This window comes from Lepus europaeus, chromosome 12 (assembly GCF_033115175.1).
Source record: "Lepus europaeus isolate LE1 chromosome 12, mLepTim1.pri, whole genome shotgun sequence".
NCBI lineage: Eukaryota > Metazoa > Chordata > Mammalia > Lagomorpha > Leporidae > Lepus > Lepus europaeus.
This window is the reverse complement of record NC_084838.1, coordinates 43,739,043-43,759,932: the sequence shown is the minus strand read 5'-3', so window position 1 is coordinate 43,759,932 and position 20,890 is coordinate 43,739,043. Positions and strand designations below refer to the sequence as shown.

The 20,890-nt window shown below is 36.7% G+C and overlaps 1 pseudogene; it reads left to right on the top strand.

Annotated features, from left to right (window-relative positions):
• Positions 1-20,890, top strand: part of LOC133770986 (protein SET-like) — a 37,109-nt pseudogene that overhangs the window by 15,555 nt on the left and 664 nt on the right.

Sequence of the window (20,890 nt, the reverse complement as noted above, 5' to 3'; positions counted from 1 at the left end):
TTCATTAAATATTCTGTAAGAATTAAGAAGGATTTTTTCCCGCTTTGAATAATTTCCAACCTACAATAATCTATAAACAATTTAAACAATTTTACTAGCCTTATAAAATAAAAAGTAATTAAAATGTTTATGTCCAGATGCAGAGTGTTTCTGTTGAGTAATTTGATCACATTTTACATAGGGGTTTTATGTGTGTTAGCCGACCCTCCAGTGGCCATGAGACATTGAGTTAGCTATAAAATGCCTTTGGGCAATTCTCCTGTTTTATGACAAATGCCTAACCCCATCTTCCTTTTTTTTTTTTTTCTTGAAATGGCCAAAGTCACAATTTTCCTTCCATGTCTGTGCTACAACTTTGATTTACCATCAGCACAGACATGTGGACAAGCTAAAATAGACAGAGTGCAAATACTCAACACCAACAGAGAAACACACACACACACACACACATAGTATTTGCTTTCAGCTTCATCTGAGCACAACAGAATGGAGCATTAACTTCAACCTCCTCACCTGACTGAGCCTGGGCTAAAGCTTTCAAAAGCCGTGTTGGTTTTGAACTCCATTAGTCTTTTATGTTCAGACTGTGAGAGGATCCATTCTCATGCAAGACCTGCAACTGGTTGTTAATAAAATCCTACCCTGACAAATAAATGGACTGTAATATAACCTGCTTCAGGGCAGTGAAATCTCAACCACTCAAATAAGATCTGTAGCAAAGCAATCTGCAGCTTACTACTCTCCCCCAGAAATTCCTACAGAATGTTGCTCTATCTCTTTGTTTGTCTCCAATGTTTCCATTAATGAAAATAAAACCATAGATCATTTGCTATAGAACTACAATGTTTCTTAGATCTAATGTATAGGATGACTTCAAGCAAGATGGCTGTTAAATTTAATGCAATGCTTCTATTAGAGCTGTGTAAACAAGTTATAAGATTTTTATATTAAATGGCATGATGAAGACTGAAATAGAGAGAACATGGGAGTCTCCTTAGCAAGCTGAAAAACATGCTGCTTCCTGTCTGTTTTATTTTTATTTATAAACTAAAACATAATTATATCCCTATTGAAACACAGAATAGTGTCTCTTTATTCTAAATTTGTGATATAATTTATCAAAATATGAAATCCATAATAAGAGCGTGTACAACACATGTAGAAAAGACAATTATGTTCAAGAGAAGGGAAAGAAGATTTACAAAGCACATCATAAAACATTTCCTTCCTTGCTTTTCTGTTAAAGATACTGGAGGATCAAATGAGAGAATGTTTGTGAAATTGTGTTATAGATGAGGAAGCAATAGACAGATGTAAGATACTGTTTTTCCAAGTAGAGTATAGTCAGTCCTTAATAGGTGTGGCTATTCACTAAATTATTTATCAGCTGTGACTCTGACACAATAAAATTATATAAGCATTGCAAAAAGAAAAAAACATATATGAACACATAATTCATTTTTAGAGAATCTATGCAATTTCCCATATTTAAAAGCAAAAACATTTCTTACTACCTGGTAAATCATTCCTAGTTGCTCAGTTGATACTCATTACTGGTGAGAGTTTCTCTTGCTTCTATCTCACAAAAGAATTCCCAGACACTATCATCTCATAATTTCATTTTTTTCCTTTAGAACTGTGTGATTGAAAGTGTCATAAAGAACAAACACATGCAGGAGGAGAAACAGAAACAGAAAAGGAGAGGCTATGAAGAATCAGCAGGATAAAACATGCAGGCTTTCAGCGGGAGGATAGCTATAAAGGAACAGGGAGTGGTGAGTGGCAGAGGAACCAGATGAGTGCTTGCCCAGTACAGTGACCAAATTTGAAGCTAACAGTTTTCCAGTACTAATACTATTTATTATCTAATCATTTTAGTGGACTCTTGTACTTGTGATCCCTGAATTATAGACTAGTTTTTACTTTGAGGTTTTACACATACACACAGATAATAGTTGTAACTGAGGCATGTTCTCTTCTCAACTATGCTTCAGACTTCAAAGCGAGTATAAAATGAATTATGCATTTACTCATTTGGTAGTTTTGGGACAGATGTGCAAACCCTCTAGGGTCAAATGTTGAAAAACAATCTGCATAAGTAGCAATTTCTGATTCACCAACAAAGATCATTTAATATTCCTCTTCATTGGGCTTCACACCTTGAAACATCATGCTATGAATCTGCATTTGTTAAGCTCTAAATCACTTATTTCCCTATTTATTTAAGTATAAAACATGCATTTGGCTAGCAGAACTGGTATCATTATTTATTACTTAATCAAATTCATATATTTAAATTTTTAAAACGATTTTAATGTAAAATTAATTTATTTCATTTGAAAATCAATGGGCTATTGTTGTGACGCAGCAGGTGAATCTGCCTCTTGCAGCACCTACATCCCCTTACAGAGTGCCAGCTCCAGTCCTAGTTGTCTGACTTCCACTGCAGCTTCCTGCCGATGTGTCTGGGAAGCTAGTGGAAGATTCTCCAAGTACTTGGGTCCCTGCCACCACTGTGGGAGACCGGGATCGAGTAGTTGACTCCGGGCTTCTGTCTGACCCAGCCCTGGCTGTCATGGACATTTGGGCAATGAGCCAACCATTGAAGGCTCTCTGTCTCTGTCTCCATCTCCCTCTTTGCCTCTCCCTTTTCCTTATGTTGCTCTGTCTTTTAAATAAGAAAATCTTATCTTTTACATGTCTAAAGATTTTTAAAGATTTATCTATCTACTCAAAAGTCAGAGTTACAGAGAGAAAGATGGAGGACAGAGATCTTCCAGCCACTGGATCACACCCCAGATGGGCGCAACAGCCAGCACTGGGCCAGACAGAAGCCAAGATCCAGGAGCTAAATCCAGGCCTCCCACGTGGATGTGAGAGAACCAAGCATTTGGCCCATCTTCTGCTCTGTTCCCAGGTGTATTAACAGGGAGCTGGACAAGAAGTGCAGCAGCTTGGACATGAACCAGAGCCAATATGGGATGCTGACTTCGCAGGTGGCAGCTTTACCCACTATGCCACAATGCTAGCACCTCAAATCAATAAATCTTATAAAAGAAAAAAAGCATAATGTCATTGATGTTAGTTTAGTAAATCAAGTAGGAAGTTACTCACAATTCCATTGCTTCAGTCTTTTACCAGAATATGGGAGATATCTATTTCTTTGGGTGAAAAACACAATTATTGTATCTTTGTTGAAATCTTCATAATACAAAATGAGACAGGACTTTTACTCTAATGCAGTAATTAAGAAAGCATAATAAGGTAATTTTAACTATTGAAAAATAATTTATATTTACTTTCATTTTTCAGATTCAAGTGATTATATTGAAACTTGAATGCTTCTTTGGTCATTTTGTTATATTTCAAGTCTAAGTATACAAAATTAAAAATAAAGAATTATTAATGGTGTTTTAATATCTGCTTATATGCACATTGCTATAAATATATACATGCAATATAGCTGTAAAATCAACAAACCAAGATGTAAGTTTTAGATATATGGTAATATTTACATTCATTTAATTCATTTGAAGTAAATAATAGAATATTATCTTTGTCGATATCTGTTTTTGTAACCAAATATCTGAGACCACGTAATTATAGATTATTTGGCTTATAATTATGGAGAGTGGGAAGTCCAAGAACATAACTCCAGCATCAGTTTAGCCTTTGATGAGGGTCTTCTTAATGCATGATAACATTACAGAGGGCATCACAAGCAAGACAGATGGATGGTCTGGCTCTGTTCTTTCTTACTCTAATTAGAAAGCCACTAATGCCATCAGAGGTGCCATCCTTAAAACCTCACCTAAACCTAATTACTTTCCAAAGGCCCCATCTCCAAATACAATTCACAAATGAATTTGAAGATTAAGTTTCCAACTGATGAAGTTTTGGGAGACATATTCAAACAATAGCAAATTCGTTTCATGGAATTAAGGGACTTAGGGTCAGAATGTGAACCTTCATGTCAGACCCACAGTCTCCTCATGTCAATATCACTACAGTCTAGGCTCAGTGGCATGCCTTTGCTCTGTAATGGAGCCTTCCAACATTATTCCATGACAAAATTTGTATTCAGTTATGCAAAAAATTAAAAGCCTAGAATTCTATAAATGCAAGATTCTTTACAATGTGAACAGCAGAATGTTAGTTCATCCTAACTTTTTCAATGGCCTCGAGCAAAGCACTTAGTCTGTGGTCTGTTTATTCATCCTGATGGTAAGGGGTAGAGTGCATTGTCCTTTTCCTACCATTCTATCACTAAGTTCTGTGCCAGCTTGCCTTTTATCACAGTGCAAACAATCACATTTATTCTTCCTTCTCAGCTTGATTCAGGAACCAGTGCCAGGATGGGATTTTCTTTTTTTCTTTCTTTTTTTTTCTTCTTTTTTTTAAAAAAAATTGAGAGATAAAATTGCATTTGTTGTGTACAACATGATGTTTGAAAGTATACGTATCCATTGTAGAATAGCTAAATTAAGCTAATTAACAGGTACATAGCTATTTAAATGGTGCTTTGTTATCTAACAGAGAAAGAGATAATTTACCATCATGAAAGAAGATAACTTTTTAAAAGATTTATTTTACTTTATTTCAAAAGCAGAGTTACATGGTGGGTGGGGTAAGATCCTCAATCTGCTGGTTCACTCTCCTAATCCAGCAAAGCCGGGGCTGGCCAGGCTGAAGCCAGGAGACAGGAACTTCCTCTGTATCTTTCTCCCACATGAATGCACAGGTCCAAGGACATAAATCATCCTCTGCTGCTTTCCCAGGCACATCAGCAGGGAGCTGGATGGGAAGTGGAGCAGCTGGGACTTAAACCAGGGTCCATATGGATGCCAACGCTGAAGGAGACAGCTTAACTCACACCTATCCTTGCCTGGGATGAATCAGATAACATCTCATTAAAAACTGTTGTACTACCTGATTACCTACTATTTTGAATAAGTACCTGTTTTTGCAATAACATCATTAGTTGCTATAACTTGAGCCCAACAGCTTTATTCCATTAAACTGCACCAATGATTAGCTGAGCTTCACACAATATTTGATGAATGCAAAAGCTAGTACTGATATATTCGGCATCTCACTGCAAGCAAAAGGAAGCAAATGAGAATGCACCTCCTGCTCTGGACACTGAATTTAGCTGTCTTTTTGTCTGTTTTCCCATGGTTGAAATACTGAATAAAAGAAATGCCCTTTGACATCAGAGCCTCTCTCTGTGTTCACTTAAGCTATGTAAATACAGAGGAGCCAGGAAACAGAGGTAGCTTCTCAAGCAGATGCCCACATCTTCCATGTTGGGAACGATTTCAGTTCTTTTTTTTTTTTTTTTTGAGGCTCCCATTCCCCTAAGATTTTGTGCACATGACCTAAAGCATCCAGCCTGTTTTAGGAAAAAGTTGACAAGATATTAAAATTATCTTTCTCATTGTGATTGTTGTAATTTTTGCACCATTTCTCTCAAGTTCTAGAAGAGGATGTGAATGAGGAAACATTCCTTGTGCTCCGGCATTGCAAGGACCTGGTAAACAGAATAGAAGAGCCATGCACTAAGGGCAAGCTCCATAGCAAAAGTTTATTGGAGATTTTTCAGCACAAGAGTTTGATTCACTTTTAGAGAATGAACACAGCTACTTAGAGGCTTTCATCTTTTGTTTCTTTTTGTGATGTAAGATCAAATGATTTCATCAAATGATGCCTTTTGGCTGCGTGGTAAAAATGCAATATTTCTCAAGGACATCGCACTCAAAATATTCATTTCATTTGACAAAATAAACTGTAAGCAAACAAAAATAATGTGCAGCTGTGTTTTAATTAAGTTGCAACTGCTATCTGTGCATCAGACGTGTTTTCAGCAAATAGGACAATGACAACTCTTTGTTTGATGAACTTCACAAAAACCTGAATGTGCAGGTATTGTGGTCTATAATAATTTAAAGGACATGGCTGGGTCTCCAATAAAGCTTCTGGGCATATAACTTGTCTAATATTAGTGTTAAAAGAACCATTTCAGAAATTTAGCAGATGTGAGTAACATCATTAGTAACTTTTTTGAGGGGTGAGGTTGGGGCGGGAGGCGGGGCTGTGTGCTGAGACTGAGGGAGTGCACCGAGGATGCAGTGTGTACCAGGGTCTCTGGGCAATGAGCAGTTCCACATGCTCAGAGCTCCCTGTTACCTGGGATGGGTCATTGTACCTTTTGAATAGATCCAACTCTAGGCATATTATTTAGGGTAAGCATGATTTTTAATTCATCTTTCAAAGTTTTATTGACTTTCAAAAAAGCTTACTATTAAAAGGGAGGAGATAAGGAAGGAGAGAAGGAAAGACTGAGAAAACTGATGATGTCATCAATGGGAAAACACATGTATTAGCAGAAATCAGAAGAATCATTCATGAAATTAAGTTTAAAGCAGAATGGCCTCCAGATTTTACAGGCATTCAGAGTAAATCTAAAATAATTGGCTTACAAAGCCACAGAGACAGCATCATATGTTAAAATCTGCCATGAATCCAGTTGTTTTAAACTTGAAATTGTTACATCCAACCTAAGGAGGAACTTCATTCTTAATATATATTATCTGTAGCTTAGACACCACCTTTCTTAGCTCCTCTAATAATGACTCTGTCCTTTGTTCTAGACCCTGTCTAGCGCACTTGGGCCTCATTCCTTTGTAATCATAACCTCTACTCTACCACCAGTGGCTCTACTCCCAACCTGTGTGTACTGATGGTCCTCTTCCCCACTTAATGCTGTATAATTGTTCAAACCTGGTACATGCCACTCTTAGGATCATTGGTTACTATCCTCTGTCTTTTATGACCTTGTCTAAATATGAGCAGAGTCGGCAAACTTGGAAGGCTTCCATAGCCTTGGCAACTCATGACGACAGCCTAGGGTGGTTACTGGCGCCATAAACTAGAGTGTCAATTTGTTGGGTCAACAACAGGAGCCACTGTGCACTTGCTCCTCATGTGGGATCTCTGTCCTTCATGTGCTGTACATTGTGATTTAATGCTATAACTAGTACTCCAACAGTATGTTTCACTTTGTGTTTCTATGTGGGTGCAAACTGTTGAAATCTTTATACTAAATTGATCTTCTGTATATAAAGAGAATTGAAAATGAATCTTGATGTAAATGGAAGGGGAGAAGGAGCGGGAGAGGGGAGGGTTGTGAGTGGGAGGGAAGTTATGGGAGGGGGAAGCCATTGTAATCCATAAGCTGTACACTGGAAATTTATATTCATTAATATTATGAATAACACTGAAATGAATATGAGGGTACAGGAGTTTCTGATACATTTCACAGTGCGTATATGTATCAAATCATCATGTTGTATATCTTGAATATATATAATTTTTGTCAATTCAGCGTAAATAAAGCTGGAATAAAGAAAAAATATATATATGGAGGAAAACTCAGGCTACTAGGTATATTTTAGTCCAGAATTCTCCATTGCCTCTGCAGGCAGCATTCCATGTCGTTTACATTACATTTTCTGCACTACGGAACAACATAAAAGCGCTACGGAACAACATAAAATCACAAGGGCAGTCACTGAAGGATCCAATATTATTTAGTGAAAATCCTGATTTATCTAAAATGGACCAATACAAACACAATTAGGTAAGCTGTAAACACATGTGTTTATGTTGATAGGTTTTAAAATTCCTTTTAAAACAACAAAACCAAAACATATCAAAGACATCACTCAGATTTGATGGTCACCAAAATCTACTATGAATGTGTTATCACATTTCCTTTTAACAAATAATTTTATTGTAATATTTGCATAGTTACTAATATACACTTTTGTAGCCTTTCCTTGCTTAGATATTTTTATCTGCTATCATCATTAAAAATGTATTTTAACAGTTCCTATGTGATAGTACTAACAATAAATTTTATAACTTAAAAGAGCTCTAGTTTTCATATGAAGCAGATTCTGATAAAACCATTTCAAAAACATGGTCTACTTAATTTCTTTTCTGCCTCTATGAAACCATTTAAATATCTTTTTGGATTGTGTCAATATGTAATTTTAAGTACAAAGGATAGAAGTATTTCTCACCATGCTGGGTAATCCAGGTTTAAAATATATTTACAATTAATATGTTCAAATTTTCTCATTTTTAAAACTGCATTTTCAGTTAGTCATCACATTTTTATGTCTCACAGTTATTGATTGTTCATATTTCATTTTCATTAATGTTTTTAATCTTCTTGTGTATTTATTAGGGTTAAGGTGCCAGTTAACTTCTGTTTTATGAATCACTGTATGTATTAAGAAGATTCACCCTGACAATTTACACACTCCCAATATACAGTTTACTTTTTGGTTTTGTTCATTGTCCTGTTCCTGCTTCTGCATCACCAATCCTATCACATCAGAATAAAAATTAAGACAAGTCTGTTCATTCTTGTTTTAACAAAACGACCACGATTTCTTATTCTCACACTAGTAGGCTGATTCCTATGTTGCTTGGACAGGTGTACAAAAATGCTTGTGGCCACTTTAGCAGCAGGTAGGCTGTGATTCTGACCTTGCACAGAGGGAAAGCCTCATGCCTCCAAGGCAATAACAGGTTGGCTTTGTTGCTGCTGTAACTCAGATTCTGTGCTTCTGGGTAGTCTTTACATGGAGCCAAAACATCAGTTAGCACCACTCTAGGTAATTTATAATGAGGTATGTGCATCCAAGAGCAGTTTTTAAACTCCATGGAAAAATCTCATTCTCTTTTAATTCAATATTTCCATGAACATTTTGAAGAACCATCACACACATTTGCTAGAGCACTTAAAAATCCAGTCTATTTATTTCCAAGTATTTCTTTCAAACAGACCAGGAGCTGAACTTCTCAGGATTATGCATTTAATGTGATGCTTGGTATAGAATAGGTGCCCAGTTGTTAAATTAATAACATAATGACTTAATTAGTTAAATGAGAAGAAGTAATTAAGGAATGAAATATAGAGGACAAATTGGAGAGAAAATATATAATTATGCTGTTCTCTCCTGAAAAGACTAGCAAATCATGACACATGCAGGCCCCAAACAAAGTTCAGTTTGTCACTCAATCACCTCCTCAGACAGAAAGGAAACCCCTCGGCTATGCATCCACCCAAGCCTCTGCTTTCCTGTGTGGGGTTTTATCACTACAATAGCTGCCCTGCTAGTCAGCTCCTTCATACCAGTGTATCGGTCCTGTCTTCTCCAGGGCCAACATCCCTTCCAAATCTAGTTTCTCGTAAGTCCACTCTGATGATTATGGTGAACAGAAGAGAATGATGCCCTTGAGTGCATTACAGTTCCATGTCCTAGAAGCTCATGTAGCATGTGGCAGCTTACTCTCTCTATTGGATCTGCCGCAGTCTTATGTTACTTATGTGAAGGAGTGACAGATAGAGACAGAGACAGATACAGAAAGATCTTCCATCAGTTAGTTGTCTCCCCAAATGATGGTGATGGTCATGGCTGGTGCTCTGATATGGAATGCCTGGGTCACATGTGGTGGCTTAACATGATGCACCATAATTCTGGCCTCCACGTGGATGTTTTTAAAAGAAAACACAGGGAATAGGAATTAAACTAAGGAATACAGGTGATACACTAATATTAAATACTGTAATAATTAAACATAGAAAAGATTAAAACATTAGTCTTCAGGAAAAATAATATTAAGTCCTGAAAGGATCAACAGCCAGAATTTCTGCAAAGAATTGTTTTGGAAATAAGTACATACATCTATTATGATATTAAAAAAGACAATTAATGTATTTACAAGATAATATTAAAATCAGTAATCTGCAGAAATCAAGCCCTATATTTGACATTTCAACAATTTGTAATTTACTGTTTCTAAGAGGACTATTTGGGAACTGGTGATAGCTTGAATAGGCATCCTATATTGCCATGCCAGTTCCAGTCCCAGCTGTTCTGTTTCTAATCCAGCTTCCTGCTGATGAACCTGGGAAAGCAATGGAAGATGATCCAGGCTCCTAGGTATGGCGTGGCCAGAGTTAGCTGTTGTGGCCATCTGAGGAGTTGATGAGTAGATGGAAGATTTCTCTCTCTCTCTCTCTCTCTCTCTCTCTCTCTCTCTCCATCCCTCTACTCTTTCAAATAATCTTTTTTTTAAAAAAATAGTATTACTTTATCTATATTCACTTTTTTATTAACATTTACTTATTTGTTTGAAAGTCAGAGTCACAGAGAGAGGGAGAGACAGAGAGAGAAAGAGAGATTATCCATCCCCTGATTCACTTGCCAAATGGCCGCAATGGCCAAGGCTGAGCCAGTCCGAAGCCAAGAGACAGGAAGTTCCTTTGGATCGCCCCAGTTGGTGGCCCAAGTATGTGAACCATCTTCTGCTGCTTTCTCAGGTACATTAGCAGAGAACTGAATCAGAAGTGGTGCAACTAGGACTCAAACCAGCACAAATAAAGGATGTCAGATCTCAAGCAGCAGCTTAACATGCTGCACCACAGTGCCAGCCCCCATATAAACTTTTTTGAACAAGTGTTTTTAAATCATCAAATATTTGAAACTCAGAATGTATAAACTGCAACTAATGGGTAAAAAATACCACATAAATTATTGAAAATGGAAACTCTCCCTTGATAACCTCCATTTGCGTTTTCAAAAGGAAAATAAATTTTTCTACGTAAAACATTTAGTCATATTCACAATGTAAACTTATTCTCATTGTTCAACTTTTAAAATGAAATTCATAGAGGAAAGTAATTTTTCATCTCATTTTCCAGGGATTTCCTAAAAAAAATCAATAAACACAATCAGTGACTGAAAAACAAATCTATCTTCAACAAATACTCTCATACCCACACAAGACCAAATCTAAGACATATGGAAGGGGGCTAAATTTAGCAGAGACAAATCAAGGAGCTCATGGCTAAAGCTGTCATAAGGTCAGAATTGTACAGTATCCCAGTGTGAACAGTACATCTTGTGGAACAAACCACAATGCATTGTCTCTAACAACGTAGTCCAAGGTAATATCTGTAGCAAAGACTCCATTCAGCAAGTCTAGACAGGCACATAAGCCAGAACTAAGCTAGAAAGTTTCCAGAAAGCAGACCATCAATGTAGAAGCATGAAGAGGAAATACTGCATGTACACCAATCCTGCCCTTTACAGTTTGCTGAGGAGACAAAACAGGTAAAAGAGATACACTTAAAATAACTAGATCACAAGGTGAAGTTCTGCTTCTATGGGAGTATGAACCAAGTCAACCTTCATACAGACCTCTCACAAAGAGTTGGTTATTCCAGATATAAGCAGTATTTAAAAATGGAACCAGAATTCAATCTAATCAAACATGCTACTTTATGGGAGAGATGAGAAATAAGATGGAAAAGGAAAAAAAGAAAGAAAATGTAGAAAAATGTTACCAAGGAGAAATTGAAAATTGCAACCAAAATATATTATTATATATATGATGATATTCATACATGATTTATGTTTGCTTAACGTATATTAAATCAGGTTTCTGAAGAATCTCTAGACTGACTTCCATAGTGGCTTTACCAGTTTGCATTCCCACCAACAGTGGGTTAGTGTCCCTTTTTCCCCACATCCTCGCCAGCATCTATTGTTGGTAGATTTCTGAATGTGAGCCATTCTAACCAGGGTGAGGTGAGACCTCATTGTGGTTTTGATTTGCATTTCCCTGATGGCTAGTGATCCTGAACATTTTTTCATGTGTCTGTTGGCCATTTGGATTTCCTCTTTAGAAAAATGTATATGAGGTCCTTGACCCATCTCTTAAGTGGGTTGTTTGTTTTGTTGTGGAGTTTCTTGATCTCTTTGTAGATTCTGGTTATCAACCCTTTATCTGTTGCATAGTTTGCAAATATTTTTCCCATTCTGTCATTTGCCTCTTCACTTACCTGATTGTTTCTTTTGCAGTACAGAAAATTCTCAATGTGATGCAAACCCAATTGTTAATTTTGGCTTTGACTGCCTGTGCTTCCGGAGTCTTTTCCAAGAAGTCTTTGCCAGTGCCTATATCTTGCAGGGTTTCTCCAATGTTCTCTAATAATTTGATGGTGTCAGGTGATAGATTTAGGTCTTTAATCCATGTTGAGTGAATTTTTGTGTAAGGTGAAAGGTAGGGGTCTTGCTTCATGTTTCTGCATGTGGAGTTCCAATTTTCCCAGCACCATTTATTGAATGGACTGTCCTTACTCCAGGAATTGGGGATCCTTGATCAAATATAAGTTGGCTGTAGATGTTTGGATTGATTTCTGGTGTTTCTATTCTGTTCCATTGGTCTATCCATCTGTTTCTGTACCAGTACCATGCTGTTTTGATTACAATGGCCCTGTAGTTTGTCCTGAAATCTGGTATTGTGATGCCTCCGGCTTTGTTTTTGTTGTACAAGATTGTTTTAGCTATTTAGCTCATTCTTTTTGATAGAGAGAGAGAGAGAGAGAGAGAGAGAGAGAGCACACTCCCATCTACTGCTCACTTCTTAGATGGCAGATGAGTGCAGGAACTCAATTAAGATGTCCCATACGGGTGGCCACCCAAGTACTTGAGTCATTACCCATGTTTCCCCAGGATACTCACTAGCAGGAAGCTAGAATTTGAAGTACATCTGGGATTTGAACCTATGCAATCTGCTATGGGCTGTAGGTATCCCAAGTGGCATCCAATGTCTGTGTCAAAAACCTGCCCTTGGCCCCATTTTACATTATATATTATATATTTGAAAGGCAGAGTAACAGAGATACAGTGGAAGAAAGAGAGAGGAGTGGGAGAAAGGGAGAGAGAGAGAAAGATGGTTGGTGGTGTGGTGCAAGCAGAAAGAGAGACAGGACACAGGAACTCTTTCTCTGAAGAATGGTGCTGGCTAGTTCCCAGTGTGCTCTTTTATTGGAAGGATTACATTGGCCATTTGTACTGTGCAAGTTTGTACTCTAACATTACTTGTACATTACTTGATAATCCTTAGAACATGATTGTCATGCTTTGTGACTTGTTTTACTAGAAAAGTAAGCCTGGGAAAATAGCTTCATGTCCTTGTAGGAGCCAGAGAACTCAATGCTCTTATTGATAATAGGTCATTTATTATGTCTAATCAGTTCCTTATCTCTAATCAGTTTCTACTGCCACACCCTAGGGCCAGGAAGCGTGTGTCTTCAACTGAGAATGCTTTGGCAGGAGTTGTACCCACATTCCGTTGCTGCACTCTGTGTCAGGAGAAAGAAGTTCTCAACTGAGAATGCATTGACAGAAGCTTTGTTCCCAAAAAAATGACAGAGAGACAGGGACAGAGACAGAGGTTTTCTGTCTGCTGATCAATTCTCTAAATAGCCATAATAGCTGTGAATGGACCAGGTCAAAACCCAGAGCCAAGAACTTCCCCAAAATCTCCCACATGGGAGGAAGGCACTCAAGTATTTGAGCCATCATCTGCTACTTCCGAGGCACATTAGCAGGGACCTGTATCAGAAATGGAATGACTGACACTTGAACCAGCACTCCCCATGTTGGATGTGGACCTTGTGAGCTGTCTCTTATCTCCCTATACCAGAATACTCACCCCCCACATTCTATCTTACAACAAAATCTTCATGTTCCCTGTTTTTTTTTTATATATATAAAGTGCATTAATCATAGATTACTTTTCATATGGTAGATTGCTACTATTTAAACAAACATTTCCAATATACTTTCTATAATATAAAGGATGGAATTAGTGTTAGGTTCCTGCAGAACAGAAGTCAGACTGAGCACTTTCTAAAGTCCACATTCTGCCTAACACAGTGACCAGTATTTAACATGTGCCAAATAAATATGTAACTTAATGGGATACATGTACCAATATTTGTGAAGACAGTTCTAATGTTTACATTACAAACATAAGAAATGAAGAATGCAGTTTGGTAACTTGGAAGCCTGAACCCATGTAGTTCACGCATAAAGATGACAACCTATTGTTTGCTTCTGTTCCAGTGGATGTTAGAAAAGATCTGCATTGAGTGATGACATATTAAATATTCATTTCAATGCGATATAGATAAATTTGGATATAAAGATTTGTGGTATTACATACATCAAGATGTTTCTGCATCAGTGTAGGTTTTCTTTGCTTTTTATTCAAGTTCAAACAGATTTAGAGGAGGGAAAGAGATTCATAGGAAAGATAATATGAAAATCATGTAAAATAATAGTATTTTATAATTTAAGAAGAATCAGTGTAATTCTTCCCCTATACATACACACACAAACACATACACACACACGTACACCATTAAGTTATTGGAGAGGGAGTAGCAGTAGTTAAGAGATTGGGAAAATAAAGTCAAATTGTCTGTTCATACAGTGGCTCAAATATATGCATAAGGAAAATATCAAGAAAAAGAACAAATAAAGCACAAACCTTTTACAATTTTTCCTTATCATAGATATCTCAATGGGTGTGAGCCATAAAAGCCAACATTAGGAATTATTAGGCAAATCAGAAGCTATTACTCTGATGACATTTTATAATTATTTTCCATTCATTTGCAAAACATACTTTTCCTCCATAGTCAGAGGTGAACTCTGCATTTTCTAATAACTCACAAGTTACTGCAAATATATGAGTCAGGATGGAATTTAGATATCCAGAAATCTTTCATCAGTTACAAGCATTATAAAATAATGGCTATTTTTTACATATTTTTTAAAGCCCATACACTGCATGTAGCAGTTATTGAGTCTTTATTATGCCCAGACACTGTGTAATACATGCTCATAATTTATTGTCTTTCTTCCCTTTCATCATGCCAAAGGTAAATTTATACCTTGTAGATACAATGGGATTTGAATGAAGGAAAATATTTTGAAATTTATTGATTTACTGACAAAAGACAACTTCAAATTCAGCAGTTAGATGCTTTCAGCTTTGTGATCTCATGGCCTTGAAGTTAATCTATGACTTGATAATTTAACATTGGCTTTTATCTTATCAGTCACTTAATCAATTTATAAACCTTTACTGAGCTTTATTGAAGGCTATGTGTTAAGGTTTTGGAAAACCACATCTAAAATATGACTTCATCCCTGTCTTATGTAAGGAGTTTACAGGTTAAACAGAATTAGATTATGTCATGGAAAATTCATTAAAATATATGTCTAATGATTCCATCTTCTTACACATATATATTGAGTGCCAATGCAAGGCACAGCCTATCACTAGACAAGGAGACTTGAACAAAGACATAGGCACAGCTGATCTCATGGGACATGTAAAGTGGGGGGAAACAAACAACTTACAATAAATACAGTATACCAGCTGCAATATATTGTTGATAAGAATAAGGCAGGGAAGGAGGAAAAGGAGTGCCACTTTGGCTATTTCAGATATGGTGGTAAAGAAAAGCCCATTGATAAGGTGATATCTCAGCATACACGGGAAGATGAGATAGTAAATCATACAGCTTTGTAGAGAACATGACTTTTAGTAATGAGGAAATAGAAATAGGATTATAACAAAAGATAATAATGGGGCCAGCATGGCATAGCGGGTTAAGTTGCTCCCTGCAATGTTAGCATCACCTATGGGCACCAGTATGTGTCCCAGCTGCTCCACTTCTCATCCAGTTACATGCTAAGGATCTGATAAAGGCAGTTGAATATATCCCAAGTATTTAGGGCCTTGCACCCACGTGGAAGACCCAAATGAAGTTCCTGGATTCAGGAATTCTCTTTGTGACCCTCTGAGAGTGAACCAGTGGATGGAATACCTCTCTCTCTGTGTGTCTCTCCTTCTCTCTCTGTAACTAACGTTCAAATAAATAAATAGATTTTTTTTTAAAAAAATAATGGCTATTCACAATAAGATTTTGATAAAATTTTTGCAGTACTTTATGTCACATCTTCCTTTGTCTAGTGTTGCCTCACTATTTAAAATCAAATGAATACTATACAGCAGTAAAAAAAAAATGAAATCCGATCATTTTGAACAAAATGGAGGAATCTGGGAAACATCATGCTGAGTGAAATAAGCCAGTCCCAGAGGCACAAATATCATATGTTCTCCCTGATCAGTGACAACTAACTAAGCACCTAAAAGGAAACCTGTTGAAGTGAATTGGGCACTATGAGAAACAATGACTTGATCAGCCCTTGTCCTGACGGTCAAGGAAAAATTTACTACTTTATCCCTTTTAGTAATTTTTTATCTACTTAATACTATTGGTTGAACTCTTTAATTAACACACAATTATGCTTAGGTGTTTAATTTTAACTGAAAAGATCCCTGTTAAATATAACAATGGGAATAAGAGAGGGATAAGATGTACATGCTCAAGCTGACTTGCCCCAAACGGTAGAGTTAGAAACCTGCCAGGGGATTCCAATTCAATCCCATCAAGGTGGCATGTACCAATGCCATCTCACTAGTCAAACTGATCAATTTCTGCTCACAATTGATCATAATGATAGCTCTAAGAGTCAAAGAGATCACATAAACAAGACTAGTGTCTGCTTATACTAACTGATAGAATTAAAAAGGAGAGAACGATCAATCATGGGAAGCCATGGGAAGCAGGATACACAGCAGACTCATAGAATGGCAGATGTCCTAAACAGCACTCTGGCCTCAGAATCAGCCCTGAAGGTATTTGGATCTGGCTGAGGAATCCATGAGAGCATTATAGGCATGGAAAGCCAAGACACTCTGGGGAAAAAAAAAAAAAACCTAAATGAAAGATCTCTATGAGTGATGAGTGAGATCCCAGTGGAAAGAACGGGCCATCAAAGAAGGAGGTACCTTTCTCTGAAGGGAGGAGAGAACTTCCACTTTGACTCTGAACTTGTCTAAATATGATTGGAGTTGGCACACTCAGAAGGCTTCAATAGCCTTGGCAGCTTATGACAAGAGCCTAGAGTGATTACTGATGCCATAAACAAGAGTGCCAATTTGTTAAGTCAACAACAGGAGTCACTGTGCACTTACTCCCCATGTAAGATCTCTGTCCTTAATGTGTTGTACAATGTGAATTAATGCTAAAACTAGTACTTAAACAGTACTTTATACTTTGTGTTTCTGTGTGGGTGCAAACAGTTGAAATCTTTACTTAATATATACTAAATTGATCTTCTGTATATAAAGAGAATTGAAAATGAATCTTGATGTGAATGGAAGGGGAAAGGGAGTGGGAGAAGGGAGGGTTGTGGATGGGAGGGAAGTTATGGTGGGGAAAAAGCCACTGTAATCCATAAGCTGTACTTTGGAAATTTATATTTATTAAATAAAATTTAAAAATCAAATGAATATAAAATTGTTTTAAATAGGGGCCGGCGCCTTGGCTCACTTGGTTAATCCTCCGCTTGTGGCACAGGCATTCCATATGGGCACTGGGTTCTAGTCCCGGTTGCTCCTCTTCCAGTCCAGCTCTCTGCTGTGGCCTGGGAGGGCAGTGGAGGATGGCCCTAGTGCTTGGGTGCCTGCACCTGCATTGGAGACCAGGAAGAAGTACCTGGCTCCTGCTTCGGATTGGTGTAGCTCCCGCTGTGGTGGCCATTTGGGGGTGAACCAATGGAAGGAAGACCTTACTCTCTGTCTCTCTCTCTCTCTCTCACTGTCTAACTCTGTCAAATAAAAAAAAATGTTGTAAATATTTGAGTCATGTAACTCCCTGTGAAGGGGGGAGGTGAAGATTAAAAAAAAAAAAAAGCTTTTTATCCTAAAATAATAACACTGTTATGCATTGGATTACTTTGTCCTCAATGCAATGTTGTGATCTCCATAGTGTTTAGTTATCTGCTAGGTATTTGAAGAATTTTTAAGTTTGAAAACATGTATCACAGACTAGAAACAAGCAAAAAGAACATGTTCTGTGAACATTTCCAAAGGTTATATGGAAGAATTGTTCTTCTTTATACAATTTATACATTTTAGAATTCATATTGAGGTAGAAAATATTATAAGATGGCTAAATGGACACCCAAGAAATGTAAAACCCCATACCTAACCAAATGTCTGACCGTTGGCAAGTTTCATGTTGAATAAATAAATGAATAAGTGAATTAATTAATAATGATTGGAGATGTAACTATTTAGACAGATTTACTGACAAAGTATCATAAGTGTGCAATTCACTTCTGCATAGTTATTACATTTTCATCTCTGTACTGTTCACAGTACACTTCTAATTTGTATATTGTTCATTCTGACCTTGGAATAAATCATATTCGAATACCAGAATCTGCTTAAAAGTTATCAATGGCATCATAAATTGAGAGCCAAACTGAAGCTTGATTTGAGAAAATAGGAAATACTTCTTTTTTTAACTTTTATTTAATGGATATAAATTTCCAAAGTACAGCTTATGGATTACAATGACTTCCCCCTGCCATAACTTCCCTCCTACCTGCAACCCTCCCCTCTCCCGCTCCCTCTCCCATTCCATTCACATCAACAGTCATTTTCAATTATCTTTATATACAGAAGATCAATTTAGTATATATTAAGTAAAGATTTCAACTGTTTGCACCCACACAGAAACACAAAGTGAAAAATACTGTTTGAATACTAGTTATAGCATTAAATCACATTGTACAACACATTAAGAACAGAGATCCTACATGAGGAGTAAGTGCACAGTGACTCCTGTTGTTGACTTAACAAATTGACACTCTTGTTTATGGTGTCAGTAATCACCATAGGCTCTTGTCATGAGTTGCCAAGGCTATGGAAGCCTTTTGAGTTCTCCGACTTCGATCTTATTCAGACAAGGCCATAGTCAAAGTGGAAGTTCTCTCCTCCCTTCAGAGAAAGGTACCTCCTTCTTCTATGACCGGTTCTTGAAAATAGGAAATACTTCTAAGAAAGAAAAACCAAAAGAATAAAAACAGTTAAAATGAAAATTATATCTTATAATTATAAATCAAGTGAAACTATTCTTTAGAAGAGGAATTCAAGGGATGGACATTGGGGCACAGGATGTTAAGCTACCATCTGAAATGCCAGCATCCCATATTAAAATACCATTTTTAAAATTTTTGGTAAAATACCAATTTGAGTTTTGGCTGCTCCTATATCGATCCACTCCAGTTCCTGTACTTTTTCCTGGGAAAACAGCAGAGGATGACCAACATACCTGTGTCTCTGCTATACACATGGAAGACCCAGAGGGAATTTCAGTCTCCTGAGCTTGACCTGGGCCAGCCCCAGCTGTTGAGGCTATTTGGAGAGTGAAAAGCAGGTGGAAGCGCTCTCTCTCTCTCAACCTACCTTTCAAATTAAAAAAAAAATCTTTTTAAAAAATATCAGTCAAGGGATAGGCATGATGGTATATCAGATTACATTAGCATTTGAAACATTCGTGTCCCATATCAGAGTGCTGACTCTTGTCCTGACTACTCCACTCTGATCCAGCTCTCTGCTAATGTGATGAGGCAGAAGAAGAAGGTCCAAGTTCTTGAGTTCCTGCTATTGACATGGGAGACTTGGATGGAATTCCTGGTTCCTGGGTTCAGCCTGACTCAGACATGTCTCTTGTCATCATTTGTGGAGTGAACCAGGGAATGAAAGATCTCTCTCTCTCTCTCTCTCTCTCTGTACCTCTGCCATTCAAATAAATAATTATATACATATATATATATATATATATTTTAAATGGAGGTAAAAATACTTTCCAACAGAACCTGAGAGAATTTATTTCCCACAGGTTAACAAGAGAGGAAATGCTAAAGGGTGATTTTCAGAAGGAAAATAATTCTGTATGAAGGGATGATAAACCAAGAAAAAAATAATAAATATTTAAGGAAATATAAATGGATATTAAAGACATATACCAATAATTCTGAATTCTGATGTCTTGTAGATACTGAACATATATTCCAATAATTCTGATAGGCTGATATTCAAAATATAAATATAACTGGATACATAGCAACAGTAAGCTAAGAAGCAGAAGCCACTGAACAATTTGAAATGTCAAGATAATCATAAACGTACTAATCCATGATAAATTTTAATTAGTTGATGAGGCATGTTATAATTTCTATGATACTAATATAAATTACTAAATAAATAATTATAAAGTTAATAGACTAGAAAAATAAATAAAATAATACGGAAAGATAAAATAATATAAAATGAGAAGAACAAACAGAGACCCAAATGGCAGACTTCAAGTCCAGTTTATCAGTAATTACATTAAGTGTGGTGGCTCAAAATCAAAAGCCACTCACATTTATATAAAATATAATTTAATCACCAGATTCTTGAAATCTTCTCTTAATGATATAATTAAAATACTCAATTAAAACACTAGGAAAACTGGAGTGAAGAGAGGGGAATTCACTAATATTGCATAAGGAGAAAAGAAAATCAGAAAAGACAGGCAAAAGAAAGGCAGTGAGAAATGGACTATGGAAAATAGTTAGAAATGAAAATGGAGAGCAGGAACGAAGAGACTACACAAAACTAAGATTCAAGCCACATGTGGTGTAAATCTCACTTGCCAGTTTTTCTAAATAGAAATAGAAATAAAGAATGTAAGTCAACTTCCCATTAGCATTTGAACATAAATGTTCTTTGTAAACATCCAGAAATCCTGACTTTAATATTTTCATTTATCTTCTGTTTTAAAGATAATTAAAGTTCTTTGGATAGAACTTTATTTTCAAAGTAAGGATTTTCATCAAAATAAAAATCTATTCTGTAACCTGATTTAATATCTTCAAATTCTGTCACTTCCACTCTGGTCAGATAATGCAGCGCCTCTTCATCCTCCTCCCCAAGTTGTGCAGACACTTGCGGATGGTTTTGTTACCAAAAATTTGGGATTTTGGCGATCAGTTCTGACCTCTTCTGAAAAAATGGTTGGCGGAGTTTGTTATATTTCTGTTCTACTTTC